We start from the raw sequence: 18,033 nt of genomic DNA on the forward strand, positions 1-18,033 counted from the left end.
TTTAGAGCACCCGATGGCTAGAAGCCATATCTCAATGTGGATCCTGTTTGCTCTGTACTCCCCACAGTTCTGTGGGTTTTGTAATTGCTACTTTACTTCAGGAGTTAGTCTAGAATTCCAAATTCAACATCTACAGGAGTTGAAAATGGAGTAGAGATTGACTGGCTCCATGGAGAGCTACTAAATTTGTGAACCTTTAAGCTGTTGGTCTTTGGTGGGTCAGCAGTTTAATTTCTTCATACTTTTAGATGTGAAGATAGCTGGGAACAATACTTTCACTGAGAATAAGGATCCCTGTTCATCATACCTCTCTTCCAATATCCATGCTTGGACTGAACGTATTCCTGGGGAGACTGCTTCATTAACCCAGCAAAGTTTTACCCAGTTTTCTCAGGATTTAATCTGGCACCTTCACTGCAAGGGACTGACTCCAGAGGCATGAAGTGTATTACAGCCAAAGTGTTATTAAAGTCTCTGCCTCTTCAGAAGTCCAAATGTGCACTACCACATTTCTAGATTGATCTGGGACCTGCAGTGAGGACTGATTCCTGCTCTCTCTGATTTGCCATTAGTGTTCAATGCATGAGAGAAAGTGTTCTTTTACTATTATTTTATTTTATTTTAAATAACTGTTGAATGTTTATGTTAAACCTCAGGTAGCTGTTTAGAAAAGAAACAGCTGAGAAGCTGATAATGTACCCCTTTCATTGACAAAAGATTTATGTCTGGCCTGGCAGGACTTCATACTTACAGAGCTCATGGCTGACATAGTCAAACACAAACAGCACGTAGTCCAGTGTTTATCCAGGGGAACTGAGACTGCTGCTCCCACACTTTTTTGTGTGAAATTAAATTGCCCGCATTGATATTGGCAAAGATTTAAAAACATGATAAAATTCCTATTAAAAAGGGGGGAGAGAGGCTCAGAAGCAGTTTGAATCAATGAATATTGTGCAAAAATAAGTATGCATGAACATTTCTGCTGACCTTCTGCAGAAGCCACCTGTCTAGTTGCAGGGCACCAACTCTCTTGTGGGACTGGGTGAAGAGTTCAGCTAATCTTAGTTGTGAAATGAGAATCTTCACTGAGAAACAAGTTCCTGAAATTCAAAGTTCTATTATTTCATACAGTTCCATTACAAGAAAATGGCAGATTCTTCTGTGGTACTTATGAACAGAGTAATAGCAAATTTTTCAGATTTTTTACAGTGCTACAAATCTGAGCAGAATCTGCCCTTTGCTCTTTCATGTATAGCATTTGATAAATTGAGAGTTCAAAATATAATACCAGTTTTATATTTATCTCTTAGAAACAGCTTGTACCAGGTTTGATTTTTTTTAAAAAATAACTTTTTTCCTGTGTAGTTGTTTGCCATCACTTTCTGTGAGGGTGCATAATGAAACACAGATACTTGGAAGCAGAGAAACATGGGGGCTGGGGATAAGTATGTGTATGCTGTGTATACGTGCCATGAAGGTACGTTTATACATCTCACTCCTAAGCCTGGAACCAGGTTTCCAGTTGTTCTTGAGTTTACATACAAAAAAAACTGTGATTTGGACAGATAGCAGCATCTCTCTGTGTTATTAGAAAATGGGGAATAAAAGCAAATTGTCCGGGACAGGAGTAAGATGGGTATCATTTCTCCTCTCTACCAGTCCTCTTGCAGTTGAGAAATATACGCTTAGAGTTGTATTTTCATCTCAGTTTGATGTAGGAGGTTTTAGCTATTCAAATCCCTTTTTCCATTAGTGTAAGCTAAGCTGCTCAGGCTTCATGTGCGGATGTTGCCCTACTTTTGTTGCTGTCCGTGGGCTTTCAGTTTCAATTCACCTGCTCTACTCTGCCAGGTAACTGAACCCTCATGGGGCTTGGGCTGGCATGTACTCATAGGCTACAGCATCACCTGCTGTACCCACCCAACCAGTGATATATTTCATGCTTTCTTTTCCCTTTCAGACAAAGGCAGCTGCACTCACAGGAACGCAGGCCTGGCAAGGACTGCTGGGTCCAGCCAGCACAGGCAGGCAGCACCCCACTGCCAGGACTGGGAGGGCTCCCAGCTCATCTGTCTGGGCTACTCGGTTCCGCAGGTTAGAGCTGGGAGTACAAGCCTGCATTTACACACGCCTGTGGTTGGTCCCAGACCCTGCTCTGCCATCCCATCTCTCTGCCATCCCACCACAGCTTACAGTTACCCACTTTCTTTCTTGTCGTTCTTGTATATGTGCTTTTTGAATGCTTGTTTCACTTGCCCCCCAGAACTGCCCTCTCTCTTTTCTTTATTATAATTCCATCTTTATTTATTCTTGCTACAAATAATGTAAGGGCTGGGGCATTGATCCAAAGTCCCATTCATTGTGAGACCTAGCATGTCTACCCTGCCTGGTTTCCAGTGACAGTCATCTTGATAGGCACTGCCTTGTGTCACATGCCTAAATTTCATAATAGTGCAGGAGGAGGGCTTGATACCTTACTGTAATCTATTTCAGCCCTTTTATATGACTTTATTATGAGTAATGGTTAAGACTAAACCATTTGTAGTGCATTTATTTATTATCAGAAACAATATTGAAAGTAATTTGACTCCTGTAGTACTTTCCTTTTTTTTAATAATACAGTGGGAAAAAAAGGAAGCTGTGAAATCCTGCGTAGAGATCTTTATCTTAGTTGAACTGGTTGAAATATAGACGATGGAAATTCTCTGGGCTGACAGTGGTATAATAGGAAGCAGAATATGACCTGCTCTTCTGAGCACTGTGCTGTCACTACAAACTACATCACCGTACACATACCAAACATATAAAAAGTTTGTCAGCCTGCTCCTGTGAACTCTTTATTTATGGCTATTTTATTATCTAAATAAAGCCATGTTTTTCATGATTAGAAACACAACAGTCCTGCAAACTCTGAAGTTGTATGAGTGAATGTGAATGCTTTTATTATGAAGTATTTTTTCTGTAAGCACTGGAGAAATCAGATAATGGCATACTGTGTTACCCAACCAGCAGGTCAAGTGTAGCATGCAAGTACTGAGTTCAAAGTCTCCTCACAAGTTGCATTTCACCAAAAAAAATAAATCCCTTTGTTTCTCACAGGACTTGAGAAGTTGGAAACTCAAGCTAATATCTGTGTCTGCAGCTCCTTCCACTGGGGACTATGCCTCCTCTAGCACATGTGCCCAGCATCTTACCTCACAGTGGGTAACCCCAAGAAGGTTCTTCCATGGCTGCTGCAGAAGAGCGGGGTCGCATGCCAGAGTAGTCCACTTACTCCTGTGAGCAGCTGCACCATTCAGCTCTGGAATGACAGTATAACCAAAAATAAGGCGGCTGAGGCTTACGTGAGGAGTGAAGGATGATGTAAGACACTAACTGAGATACTTGGATGCCAGTACCACTTAGTGGTCAGACACTCAGCAGAGCTAAGGTGCCAACTTTCTATTTACAAGGGAAAGAATTATGTACTAATATTGCCATTCTCAAATTTAACTCCTCACAGACAAAGTTAGAAATATCCAGCTTTGCAGCAACTTACCTTAAAATGGCAAAGTCAAATATATAAGGGAGCAGCTAGCACAGTCCTTACAGAGTTTGCTTAAAGGAATAATAAAGGTTCAGCATAAATGTGTATCATTAAACAACCTCTTCAAATATCAAAAGCAGTTATCCTGTCAAAACAGCAGAGAATAAGGCTATGAGAAGTAAAAAGCCATGTAAGAAAGTAAGTCATGTCCAGTGAAGACACAGACTCATAGAAGCTAACTAAAACCACAATAAATAGGCCAACAATGTTTTTAAGAGTGACTTGCTAAACATAGAAATCTAATAATAAAACTGTATTTAGTTTCCTCAGCCTATAGAAGGCTACCATTGAACTGGTGGTGCCAACACATGACAGAGGTGTAAAAAGAGCAGTTATGGAAAAGAAAGCCATTGCAAGAAAAGTAAATGCATCAGTAATCAGGACAGGGAGATTCCTGTCAGACTAGAAGTGTCTTCAGAACTTCAACAGATTAAAGAGTCAAACAAGTACAACACTTGAAGCAGAGGTATTCACTCTCAATTTCTGAATGTACTCGTGAAATTGCCAGTAACAATTGTTTGCACTGACCTTAGTACCACAGGTAGGGAAAAGGAAGATGAAAGTCTGTGAGAAAGGCTTCAGAGGTGACCCTGGGAACTAAGAACTAGTAAGCCTGACTTCTGAAGCAAACACACCGATAGAAGTTGGAAAAAGAATCAAAATGATTGACATGGGAAAAAATACATTCCTCAGAGAGGGGTTCTCCTGCCTCTTGTAAAAGACAGTCGTTTCCCAAATCTAGTAGAGCTCTGTGGAGAAATCAGCAAGATATTACGCTTTATGAGGAAACCCCAGCTGCCCAGTTAAATGTGCACCCTTGGATACACAACTGCAGTTGTAACTAATATTGCTGGGCTTTGGTTTCCTTGCTAGATGGAACTGAATTCTCTGCGCTTGTGATTTTTTTCTGAAAGCTGCAAGCCAAATCTCATATGCATCAATTAGACTGTGAAAATGTACTGCTGGAGCTGCCTATGGAATATAAGTTAATGATAAATTGCATGCATGCCATAGGGAGACATAACAGAATGTTATTGCCATTGTTCATCCTTTGGTATGTGCTCTGCAGAGTCTGAGCTTGTTAATCAGTAGTAGGTCCTGTTTTTACTAGGGTACATTCAACGCCAACAGTGCATTTCCTCTATATGCTTTTCCACTGTAACCTTTGCCAAAGCTCTTTTGTTGAGTATGTCAGTCAGCTGTGCTCTTGCTCTAATTGTGCCAGTAACTCATGTCTGGAGATTATTCATTCTGGGTCCGATGCAAGTAGCATTGTGTCTGAAGCTTATGGAGACACTGCTTCTTGTGTAGACTCAGCTGAAGGTAAGTGTGATTTTGGGCCCTTCTTCAGGTGCACTGAAGCTCTGAACAAGGGGATTTTTAAAGGTGAACCAGGTGAAACACTGTAAAAATACTAATTTCTGTATTGTGCACAAAGAATAAGGAGTACAACAACTTATGTTGTCTGAGTGCTCCTTTTGGGAAAGATTTGATCTTATTGTTCGTGAGATTTGTTTGAGATTGTTACCAAGAAAATAGTAACAGTACTGTCAGGAAAATTATTTTGAATAGTATCTATTACAAAGAACTAGCTACAGCAATACTAGTTCTTTCACTAGCATTCCTTCTTCCTCTATATGTCTGGGGGGATTGTATTACAGTTGCATGTAAATGCAAAACCAGTTGTATGCCACAGACTGCTTCTTCTAAAGAAAAGATCAGCTTGAAAGAGGTCAGCCATTCCTGGTCAGGGAGAACATAACATGTATTTGATATAAAAAAATAGTAATTCTTATATGGTTGTCTACAGTGTCAAATTCCACTTAGCACTAATCAGGAGAGATGCTAGACGCATTCTCTTGAGTGAACTTAGTGATCTTCATACATTTAGAGATAAGCCATTAAATAGACAACAGGATAACTCTCTTGGTTTACTCCCCTTTTCAGACAGAATGGGAAAAAAACATTAAAGAAAACTCAGTGAAGACAAGATTCCCAGAATGTCAGAAGAAAAAAAATTCAAAGGCCAGATTTCCAGGTATGTGTTTGAAATACTGCTCATCCTTCCCATGTTTAGCTACATTCCCATCCTTCCCTTCCTTAGCTATCTTTGAAGGTCACAGCCCCAAATTATATCTGTATAGTATGTATGGTGGAGGGAAATGTGGGTGGAGAATTAAGCCCCACCAGTGTTTTGCTCCACAGGAATGGACTGAGACACGTGAACTCTCCGGGCATTTTGAATTTCCCTGGGTCCTGGGTACTCTGTGACTAGGATTATGTGAGGAAGAGTAAAGCTTTCTGGTGATCTCAGCTGAGCACATCAGGTCAGTAAATGTTACCAGTCTCTCTAATGAACACTGGGAAGATACCTGTCTTGTGCTTCCCCCTCTTCCCATGAGTTTGTTACCGAAGGGGTAAGAGCAGATGCAGTTAATGGTGTTCCTCTATCAGTGCTTTCTGAGCATGGTTTTTTTTCTTCACAATGCTGCAGTTGAGACATTCACATAAATCAAATGTCCGAATGGAAACAAAATCCTTAAGACAACACTATCATCCATCAGTGTAGGAATATGTCTCCTTTCCGTGTGCCTAGGGACATGGGCAGTGTGAGACCCCATCTTACCCAGAAGCATGAATGGGGCTGCACTGACCATCATGCCAAAGCTATTGTGGTGAAGGGAGGTGCACCATCCTGTCTGTAAACACAATACATGTTTGTGCATCATGGCTAGTCTCAGAACAATAAGGTAAACAGAAATGTGCTAGGGGGTGGGAGCTGCCAGTTCCCACTGGAGCTGCCAGTGCTGATTAGCTGGTATCTCACAGGGGAAGCCTGTTGGCACATGACTAAATCATACCATATATAAAAACTTGGGTTTACGATTTATTTTTTTTTACTTTACTAGCAATATGCTAACATTTAATATGAAAGCTAGTCAAAGAAAGAGAAAAATATCTAATGTTACCATCCTGTTTAAAGCAAGATAAAGTTATTTTCATTATACAGTGAAAGTCTGGATGAAAACATGTTTCTTTGTGGTACTTACTTTTCATTTTCACAAAGCTATTTTTGAAATAGTCTTCTGTTGGGATACATGCTGTTCCAACTTTCATCCTTGATAAAACCTACAATAACTAAGGAACAAACCTTACGAAGTAGTTCATGAGTAAGTGGAATTTAATGGGGTCAATTATCCCCACATGCTTGTGTGTAGGTTTCATTAATATTAATAGGTCTTAGACACGCGTATTGAGCTGAAGAATAGGCTATCATTGGCCTCTACACTCTATTTTGTGTGTGCTGATTTAGAATCATTTAAGAGAACGTTAATTTTCAAATATCTAGCATGCTAGTGGGAAGAAAAAAAAAAGAAAAAAAAAAGAAAAAAAAAGAAAAAAAAAGCCACATTTGTCCATCACTCCTGCAAGATACAGAAAAGTTGAAAGAGATAGATTAACCATGAGTGAAACATCACAGATCCCATTTGCTTATTCCATAATTTAGAATCACATTACATGCATGTCTCTTCATAAATATTTAATGAAATGGAAATGAATATGTAGCAGCCAGGGTTCTTCCCTCTAAGGGTTAAGTTCCATTTCTGCAAATTGGTTTGTGCCCTATTTCTGTTGCTGTGTCTCTGTGCATCTAGACATTTTCTTGGCATCTCTAACTCTTCTGAGGTTTCAGGAGATCTTCAGAGATTTGCTAGTAATTGACCTGTTTGGATTGCACATGACTGGCATTTGCTAAAAGATAATACAGTCCTGCATTTTGTTGTTAAGTGCTGGTCATGTTATTAACTTGTGGCCAAACCAGAATAAAGGCTCAGGAGACATCATTTTCCCTTAGACAACTTCATTTGGTTCTTACCGTAATCTCCATTATAAATGAAGCACTTTGGTCTCAGCTCAACAGAGTCGCATATTCTTTAACTTGTCAGCTGTGTTTGTCCAGTAATGAATACACCCACTTTGCTTCATTTTTTTAAGATGTTACTGTACACTAAGGGTAAACAATCAACATAACATCAAAGTCAGATGATTTAACCTTCTGCCACTTCTCTAACCACTAAAGAGTTCCTGCCACTGCTAACTTGGTATTGGAACATGTGTAAACGTTTTCTGAGAAAACAGGATTATCAAATGAAGGAAAGCTGACGCTGTCTCCTTAGGAAACAGGAATAATTAATAAGCTTAGGTCTGCCCAATCCCAAAGGAGTCTGAATGAGCCCTATTTGTTTTAGGTTTATAATGTAACAGAAACAAATCTTGCCGCTAGCTACAAAAGCATCATTCTGGAGGAACCTTAAGGTCTACTGCTGCTGTCATTTCAACTGCTACTATCTCAGTGGAACATAACTGATTTCAGCAAAGTTCATGACGTTTGGCAGCAACTTGAAGGGCCAAGAAAACTAAAAATGAAATTAGATTCTGAAAACAACAAACTAACATTAGCCAGATAAGCACATGCAATCTACTTTGTGCTACACAAAAGTTAAATACTGCTGATCTTTGCAAGTCGCAGTGACAACTCAAATATAATGCCTTTGGGTCTGCAATAACCTGGAGGCTAATTAACTGCAGAGAGGTTTTTTTATATTACACTTTATATTAAATAAATTCAGCACAAATCCATAGAGACCAATAAGCATTTTTAGGCAGTCTAGCTAAATTTTACCCCAAAACTGATCAAGCCACATACAATTCTGGCTTGTGAGATGTGTGATTAATGTATTGTCCTCCAATAATGCAGATGCTTAAGACAAAAAGACCAAAGAAGGGAGGAAGGCAGGGTCAGTATAATTTTCATGATTTTGTATCTTTCTTTGGATAAAAATATATTTTACCTCACAGCTCTATTATACTGCCCTCAAAATACATCATTTTAAAACCAGAAGTTGATATGATCCAGTGAGGAAAAAAAAGCAAAAGAGAGCAGGCCTAGTGCTCTGTATCTTCATTTCGGGGCTTATCCAAATATCTCATAATATCTCAGCCAAACCTGAAGATGTACACTAACTAGTAATATGCAAGTAAAATGCTGCAAGACCAAGTGCAGGACACAGTATGGATATCAGCAAGGGATTTCTGTGGGGGCAATAAGATCATGCTTTGCTCATAAAATACGTAGCTGCAAAATAAGACATACCTCATTTTTTATTTCAAAACTAGCCACTATGCGAGCCAGTAATCTATGTCTGAACTGATTATACTGCACTATTGTCTTCTTTATGAACACTTGCAATGCAGTTATAAACTGTTGAACATAAAAGGGAAAGGAAACAAGTGAAATCTTGAATCTTGTTAGATCCTTTAAGTTGAGGAAGCAGTTTCCATGGACTTCTCTGCATTAAAATGGCAAAACCTCTTAACAGAAAACCTGTATCCTTCCAAAATAGGTGCCAGGTATGACGACAACATCTGGTAGATGGTGACGTCTTGAGAGATCTGAAATATCAATAGGAGCTCCTCAAGCCCACCTGCATATTTTATGTCTCATTAGCAGAAATGTGCTAAACAGAGCAGCATGAGACAAAAAGAAACACCATCTTCATTGCTTTACCATACTTCTCATATATCCCAAATTCAAAAGTAAAGTAGTAGATACTGTTGGATTTTACAAAAATATAATAAATAAAATAAACCTGTACCATACTCCACCACCAGTATAATTCTCATTTAGGACCTTCAATGAGTAGTGCCAAATTTATGCAGGAAGTAGGTCAGTGCAACCTTGTAGCTCCTCAAGTTATGACTCCACTAATAAACAATGTGACAACCTTTATCAGAATAGCTTTATCCACAAATTAACACACAATTTTTTTTACCATCAGAGATCCTCAGCTGTTCCCAAATGTAGGTTCATTCACATAGCTTTTCTAGATATTATGGATAAGGCAAACTTGCTGTGTTTTGATTTCCATAGTCAGAATGGAATAGTAAAGTAGCAAAGCTTTTTATTCATGGGCAAAGTTTTGTCTCTAATATGCAGCTACCCTTTTTAACCTTTTTATTTTTTTTTTAATAGCTGCTTAGAAGTTTCTTGGTCTCAGAATTAAAATAAATCTACTGTTACATTCTACTAATCTAGAATCTACTCTAGGCTGAATCCACTGGACAAAAACCAACAGATTCCACAGTATTTTTGGAAAACAACAGCTGAATCTCATGAATAAAACGAATAGTTTTTGAAAAAATGAAAGAGTTTCTACTGTAGTCAAGAACCTCTGTTAATGAGATCCAGATAGATTTACATTTTTAAAAAGCATAAGATTTGGGGGTTTTGCCATTTAAATCAACAACTACTGTATAAATTACATTCGTAAGACCCCTTGGCTCCAACCAAAGCGTATTAAGAGTCTGTCTAACTGTCTGAGTTATGAAGGGACCAGGTAAGAGGAAGTGGAAAAACGGACAAGCTATAGAATATCCATTAGTAAAATGACTAATATTACTACAAATCTCAGTTCCAGTTTCTTTAGCTACTTTCATGGAGATTTAAAGATAATTAGAGGAAAGGTTCAGGGAAAAAAAAAAAAAGACAGACAAATCCTGCAAAGGGAGGTCATATTTACAAATGCTCAATATTCCTTCAGGTTTATTGTAAATGATTTATAAGGTGCTTCTTAATATTAAAGTTCTTCATGAGTTCATTGCAGAGATGGTCAAGATTAGTAATGAACTAATTGTCATAGGAATAAAAACATTGCTAGCAGTCTCCAAAAATCTAGCAGTTTGCCTTCTGTGGGTAAAAATGAGGTAATGTAGCAAAATCTTATGAGGAAAGTGCTTATGAGGAAACATACACAGTTTTTTAGATTACAGACAATTAAGATTAATGTTATATCCCACACTGTGCTGAAAGGGATACCTTGCCTACTTAAAAATTGTATTTAAAAACCATCTAATTTCTTCGTTTTTCCTATTTTTTTACTTTTTTTAAAATAAATGTTTCCTATTCCAATAATATAACTTTTTCCTTTCACACATATTGCATTTTCCTCAACTTCAGTAATGAAAATAAATTGGTTATGTTCACTTTTGTTTGAAGCCAATTTCCCTTTCGGATTTCCATTCAGCAGCAAAGTATATTAACTCTGAACTCAGAGTTGGAAGTGAGGGCATTGAGGACAAAACCAAATAGATTTCTTCGTCTAATTCATGGAAATATTTCTACTGTTTTTCTATCTTTCAAAATCTTGGAAAATTTAACCTTGAATTAATCTGACAAATTTGTTTAAACTGGGAATGTGGTAAAGTAGAAGATCTTTTAGATAATCATTAAGGTTGGAAAAGACCTCCAAGATCATCTGGTTCAACCGCCTCCCAGCCACCAATGCCACCCACTAAACCATTTCCCTAAATACCACATCCAACCTTTCCTTAAACACCCACAGGGACGGTGACACCACCACCTTCCTGCGAAACCCATTCCAACGCGTGACCACTCTTTCTGAGAAGAAATGTCTCCTAATTTCCAACCTAAACCTCCCCGGACAACTTGAGGCCATTCCCTCTAGTTCTATCACTAGTTACCTGTGAGGAGAGGCCGACCCCCATCTCCCCACACCTTCCTCTCAGGTAGTTGTAGAGAGCAATAAGGTCCCCTGGGCCTCCTCTTCTCCAGACTAAACAACCCCAGTTCCCTCAGCCGCTCCTCACAGGACTTGTGTTCCAGGCCCTTCACCAGCTTCATAGCCCTCCTCTGGACATGCTCCAGGGCCTCGATGTCTTTCTTGTACTGAGGGACCCAAAACTGAACATAGCACTCGAGGTGCAGCCTCACCAGAGCAGAGTACAGGGGAACAATCACCTCCCTGCTCCTGCTGGCTACACTATTCCTGATACAAGACAGATGCCATTGGCCTTCTGGGCCACCTGGGCACACTGCCAGCTCATGTTCAGGTGAGCATCAGTCAGCATCCCCAGATCCTTTTCCTCTGCACAGCGTTCGAGCCGTCAGCCCCAAGCCTGTAGCACTGCATGGGGTTGTTGTGGCCAAAGTGCAGGACCCAGCACTTAGCCATGTTGAATGTTATCCCACTGGCCTCTGCCCATCAATCTAACCTGTCCAGGTCCCTCTGCAGAGCCTTCCTACCCTCCGGCAGATTGACGCTTCCCCCCAACTTGGTGTCATCTGCAAACTTACTGAGGGTGCATTCAGTTCCCTTACCCAAATCATCAATACAGGTTTTAAAGAGGATGGGCCCCAACACCAACTCCTGGGGAACACCACTGGTGACCGGTCACCAGCTGGATTTCACTCATTCACCACCACTCTCCAGGACTGGCCATCCATCTGGTTTTTAACACAGCAAAGAGTGTACCTGTCCAAGCCACGGGCTGCCAGCTTCTCCAGGAGAATACCATGGGAGACCATGTCAAAGGCCTTGCCAAAGTCTAGGTAGACTATGTCAACAGGCTTTTCCTCATCCACCAGGTAGGTCACCTGGTTAAAGAAGGAGATGAGGTCGGTCAGGCAGGACTTGCCTTTCATGAGCCCATGCTGGCTGGACCTGATCCCCTGTTTGTCCCACACATGCTGTGTGATTGCACTCAAGATGACCTGTTCCATCACCTTCCCTGGCACCGAGGTCAGGCTGACAGGTCTGTAGTTCCCCGGGTCCTCCTTATGGACCTTCTTATAGATGGGTGTCACATTAGCAAGTCTCCAGTCATCTGGGACCTCTCCAGTTGACTCTATGGTTGACCGTAATGTTTCATTTTGATCTATTTTCTCACCATTTTGCTGGTTTGGAGAAATATACATTGCTCTTTTAATCATCATCGATGACAGTTAGTTAACAAACTCGTAAGCAAAGTAGATGGATCTGTGTAAAGCAAGAACTCTCCATTTGCCGTGCTTTTCCCTCAGCCTTGAAGAACTGTTACAAGAAAGTTCAGCCCAAAATCCAATCCCGAAGCAAATACCAAGATGTTTAATTAAGCACTTAGGTTTGGTTTGTGGTTGTGTGTGTTCTTTCTAAGCTACTTGTTTTTTCATTTGGTTACAAATACTGGCACCTTTTTTTCATGTTCTGAACATCAGGAATTCAGCAGGAATTAAAGTTGTAATTAAGGTCTCCTCTGATGGCCTATATAGCATTGTAGGAAACATTTGCATACAGATGTAAGATGTCTTTCATTAATAAGCATTTCAACTTTTAACAGAGTAAGTTACTTTTCAAAAGAAGAGATGACCTTGGTAACCTCCTACTGAAACTCTTGTGTTTCATCTTTAACATCAAACAGTCAAGCAGCGACATAACCCAAGCCACACCCAGGGTAAGACTTGCTCACAAATGCACTTCTGCTTGTTTCATGCATGTTTTCAGAACAGTTCTGTCTAATGTCACCATTTTCTGTAATCAGTCCTGCCTTTTTTGGTTACTTGGAGAGGAATTTTGTCCCCCAAACCCTGCACCGATGTTGTCTGTAATGCTACAGCTGTCGTGATATTAACTCGGCTTCCAGGACAGTGACTGCTGATGCAATGAGCAGGCAATTACTGCACTCTCTCAGAGTGACCAGGAGAATCAAAAATGTCTGCTTGAGTATATTACTTTATGACAAATTCTGAGAATCTGAATCTCTCTCATGTTCACAAGACTGAACTACTCCGTAACAACCGCTCTTTAGCATTTGGAGGAAATTAAACTAAATACATCTTGCCAACAGCAAATACTCGAAGGACAACTTTTATTTTAATTACTGTAGACATAGAAAAAGGAGTTCTTTAAGGAAGTCTGTCAACTAAGAGCTATATATAACTCTTAAGGAATTCCTTAGTGATTTTCCTGGTTAAACAGATTTCCTTAAAAAAATTGTTTGCTGCACAGGCTGGAATTATTGTAAAATCAAATACTCATTTTTCAAAAGTCTGATCTGACTTGTAATGCTAACACAGCACATAGTAAACACACACCCATTGGACAAGTCAGGTTTGTCGTATTGATCTTACAAAGACTAGGCATTGCAGAGCCAATGTCTGTATCTATTGAGAAAAGGGCCAGAATGAAGTGTTAACCACTGGAGTTAAAGCTCTTCCTCTCATTGATTTCAGTAAGCATTTTTCCAGATCCTTTCTATTAAGCTCAGTGGTCTTTCAGGCAGGGCTGTGATATCCATTGAAGCCAAAGAACAGCAAAGTTTGTCTGATCTCTTTTGAGACTTCAGTTTCAGCTAAATAACCCAGTGGACCATTCTCTGAATTAGCATTGCAGAATATGTACCAGCAGTGAGGGTATTGCTAAACTGCGAGCTATCTGAGAGGTACTCCAGAACAAGGAAAACAACAAACCATGCAAACTGCATGCAGTCCTAATTTTGTGCTATTATGAAGGAAAGTATATTTTTAACCTTTCATTTCTTTCCAAACTCTGGGATGAATTTCTTTCTTTCTTAGCCTTACATTCTCCTTATGTATGTATTTCATAATTTGTTTATTAAAATATAAATGAATAACATTAGCTGTTCTGGTTCTTAACTTTGTAAGGAGTTACCCACTATAGATTTATAGTTGTAGCATTATTATTTTATGGCACAATGCCAATCTGCACTGCTCTGAGGATTAGTGAAAAACCTCTGAGTAGACATGCATTGAGATGAATTCAGAAAGGATGGGTAAAATAAACTGAGAAAAAGGAACCACAAAGAATCTGTGTTAAGGTAAGTGATAAAAAGAGGGAACAGAAGAGGAAAAGCAGCTAAGTGAATGGTATGTAACACCTAATCTAAAGCACGTTTATCTCTCCTTCAACACATACAAAACTTATAGCAGTTTCTTTTTATGGTTACTGAATACCCACATTACCTGAAATTAGAATTTACTATGCTGAGTACTAAACCCTAACATTTAAAAATAAGCTTCATTATAAAAATATTTATTAATCTGTAACCTACACCATCAACTCTTACATTCCCTATATTCTTCCCATTTTCTCCCAAGGTGAATACCATGAAGGTATGTCAGCCATAGAAATATATTCGATATGCAACTAGTAACAGCAACTATTTTCTGTTCCTTACTTCTTTGGGTCTACTTTAAATGCATGTGTATGTTTGCTCTGCAACTTAGCTTCTCAGACAGAAGGAAAAAAAATGCCTAATTTCTACAGATGTGAAAAGATTTCTATAATATGTAAAATCTAAGTAGCTCTTCATTCAATCACTTTCTCAATGAAAATAGACCAGGATTAAAGTAATCCAGGGAAAGAGAAAAGATTAACCTAGAAAAGGCTGGATTTATTGCTTCCCACTTCAACAGAGTCCTGCAAGGACTGGGCTGCAGCGCTACAGCTCTCACATGCATGGCAGGGGTGGGCATGGTTCCCCTGCATGCAAGCAACACATCAGCTCATGTGAAGTGAATCAGGGACAGCACAATTATTCAAAGGAGGAGGAACACGGTTTCTGGCAGCACAGAACTGCATTTTCTCTCTGGTTTCATGCAGCTAACACAGAGCAGAGGAGCCAGAGAGTATGGCAGTGTAATGGAAATAAATGACTTTGCAGACCCAACAGAGGGAGGTGGGGGAGAAAAAGCATCCTCACCCCCAGACCCAATGACTGTGTAAATCTGTCCCCGCCAGGCGAGCTCCGGGAGGTGCTCAGCGACCGCCACCTCCCCAGGAGTCAGTGAGAGTTCAGGTGCTTACTATGTCATCAGACTTGACCTTCAGATGCGACACTGCCAGGACGTTTGTTTTCCCACAGCAGTGATTGCTTCAGTCAATTATTATTGCCCATCCTAGAGTGCAAACACATAAGGACTTGATTTACAGTGCAAAATATACATCCTGAATTTACTTCCTCTTTTGTTTTTGGACTGTCGTAGCATCTCCAGCTTAAAGAGATGACAGCAAATTACTTCATAGGTAAATATATCTATGTATAGGGAAGGATAAATATCAGTCATTCAGGTCATTCTGAGATGAATGTTCAGTATTGCTTTGGATGGGTCTTGTCAGATGTGACAATATATTTAAAGCTTTTTGCTTTTTCTTATTAAAAAAAAAGGTATCTTTTCCTGCTTTTCCTTGAAGAAAATATCATTAGCAAATTTCTGATTTGGCAATCTAACCTTTAAATCCAGTTTAACATAGATTTAAGATTGCACATTCAGTTCTTTAAGCAATGTTTAGGTATTACCAATATACTAAAAGATAGATGAGGCAGCCTCGTGGTAATACAGCTTTTAACCTTTCCTCTCCTCTACCATGACGGGGGAGAATTACAGTAAATGATGGTTACCTTGTCTGCAGTATGGACAATTGATTTGACCTCACTGCATCTGATGCTCTAATGGACTTTGTGGCTGAATCCCTGGAGATATAAAATATGTCCAAGTGAATTGGTGCAGGTTAAAGAACGGACCCGCTTTTCATGGCTGGCTCAAGCTATAATAGATCTCCCAGTTGTTCTGAGAAGAAGATTAAAAATGATCAATATCCAAATCATTAAAAAAAAAAAAAAAAGTGGTGGCTTCTGTGTAAATCTACCTTGGGTATTTTTTTCCTGCTGATCACTGGAGGGGGTTGTCTATGTTGATGACATGAATTTCTATTACAAAGGTTTGCTTCTGTTTACTCTCTAGTAACATGTTCCCTTTTATATTAAGAATCAGACACACGGATGGCATGAATCAGCATTGCTTTCCTGAAGTCATGCTTGTTTACACCATGAGTAGTCAGGCCTTAGGTTTATTTAAGATAGATAAAATAACAATACTATAATATTTCCTGGAGCAGAAAATAAAATCAAGGACAGATTTCAGAGAATGATGGCAACTATGATAACTGTGAATGTCCTTACAGCTCTGCTAGCCACACTGTCTAAGACAAAAATAAAGGTCTAATTTAGTGAGGGGAAAAGAAAAAAGATTTTCCTTGGCTGCTCTGAGCCTTTCATTTGGCAAAGTGCAATTCAACATCTTGTTTATCCTTTCCTACCCTCTCAGGAATATGTCTGTGCCCTTTTCCCACCAGCATACACGTGAGCCGAAGGCGAGAATGGGCCTGTCCAGCACGTAGAGCTTCAAGGAGAAAAGCTTTTAATGTCCCATGACTGGGAGCTCACCCAGAGACCTTCCTCTGCACACAGCAGCAATGGACCAGGCAATTTCAATGGGATTATATGTATACATTTACTTAACTCCCTGTAAAACCCAAGCCTTAAGAACATATATGTACAGCTGTTCCATGGAAGGCACACCTATATTAGTGCATGTAATTATTAAAATAAACTTGAAATCTAGGGGAGCCCAGATCTTTAACCTGGAAAGTTTGAAGTTGTTTGGATCTTGACATTTCCATTTGTTTAATGCCATAAACAAACTAATTCCAAAGTCTGTGTTTGAAGGTGGATGCACTTTTTCCTAGTTTTGAGAAGTGTCAGGACATAGGAATTGGACTGCCCTATCTCAACTGCATTAGATTAACTGAGTGAATATGAAGAATCTTCTATTATGAAGGAATGGGTTCTCAAGAGCCAGGACAATTCCACGTAAAATTATGGTTTGCATCTACATAAATGGCATGTAAATAAATTAATGCAAATGTCCAACAAATTGTAAAGGTTTAAAATGTATTTTATCCAGTTGTTTGTTGAACAGTACTTTTAGCCTTTCATAGGTTGTTAAAAAATCTGAATGTGTAATAACTTCCTCTGAATGTTTCAATTTAAGCTAATGTACTGTTCCTTTATGTAAAAAGTAAAGGTATTTTGAAGCCTTTTGCTCAAGTCTCTGGGATTGTCTGTACTCTGTGGCTAGGGCTGAGCTGAATGCCTAGCATCCATGGGTAGAAGAGGGAACAACTGCTGCCCCTCCGAACCAGCTATTCTTGTATCTGGAAACATTGTCAGGTGCTACAAGCATCACGCCATCTGAAAGGCCAAAGTTGAGCACTACATTATTGGAGTAGATGACACCTTATTCTTATTCTTCAACAATTCTAACAACTTAGAGTCCCTCACTGTCCCTTTATGAACACAGATGTCATTTTGATGGGGGGACAGCCAAAATGACAAGAAGGTGACCTGTCGGTGAACTCAGGAGCAGGTGAGGCCTGTCAGCTTCTAATTTGAAACTGGTGTCAGTCCTGAGGAATGGCTGGTATAATTACATTTGTAACTGATATCCTATAAACTCTGCAAACATTCACAGTGCGCCTGTTATGAGTAATATGAAATTAACAATTCGTGTTTATGACACGAGACACCAACTGAATCAAGTAGGTTTCAGTAACTGGATCAGCTCTGTCTGTCTTCCAGAGCAGCACATCGAACTGCTTCAGTCGGAGCCAAATTACTGTGTGCTTATGTTACAATAGGCATTGTATTTATTTTGAAGACAAACTTTTGTAACTAGGTGTAAAGTGAAGACCTAAGAACTAACTTCTGGTTGAGTTATTCCATGTAAAGTTTATCTCATTCAAGTCCAG

The 18,033-nt window shown here is 39.5% G+C and overlaps 1 long non-coding RNA gene across 1 annotated transcript in view; it reads left to right on the forward strand.

Annotated features, from left to right (window-relative positions):
* LOC308198768 overlaps positions 1–17,314 on the forward strand; it is a 59,457-nt gene extending 42,143 nt beyond the window's left edge. The window contains exons 16-21 of the long non-coding RNA XR_013954194.1: positions 1,961–2,094; positions 3,100–3,430; positions 5,534–5,624; positions 5,792–5,913; positions 12,764–12,877; positions 16,551–17,314. This is a non-coding gene — a long non-coding RNA (uncharacterized lncRNA). The remainder of the gene's footprint in view (positions 1–1,960; positions 2,095–3,099; positions 3,431–5,533; positions 5,625–5,791; positions 5,914–12,763; positions 12,878–16,550) is intronic.
* Positions 17,315–18,033: the final 719 nt, after the last annotated feature.

This window comes from Anser brachyrhynchus, assembly GCF_964034855.1.
Source record: "Anser brachyrhynchus genome assembly, chromosome: 8".
Taxonomy (NCBI): domain Eukaryota; kingdom Metazoa; phylum Chordata; class Aves; order Anseriformes; family Anatidae; genus Anser; species Anser brachyrhynchus.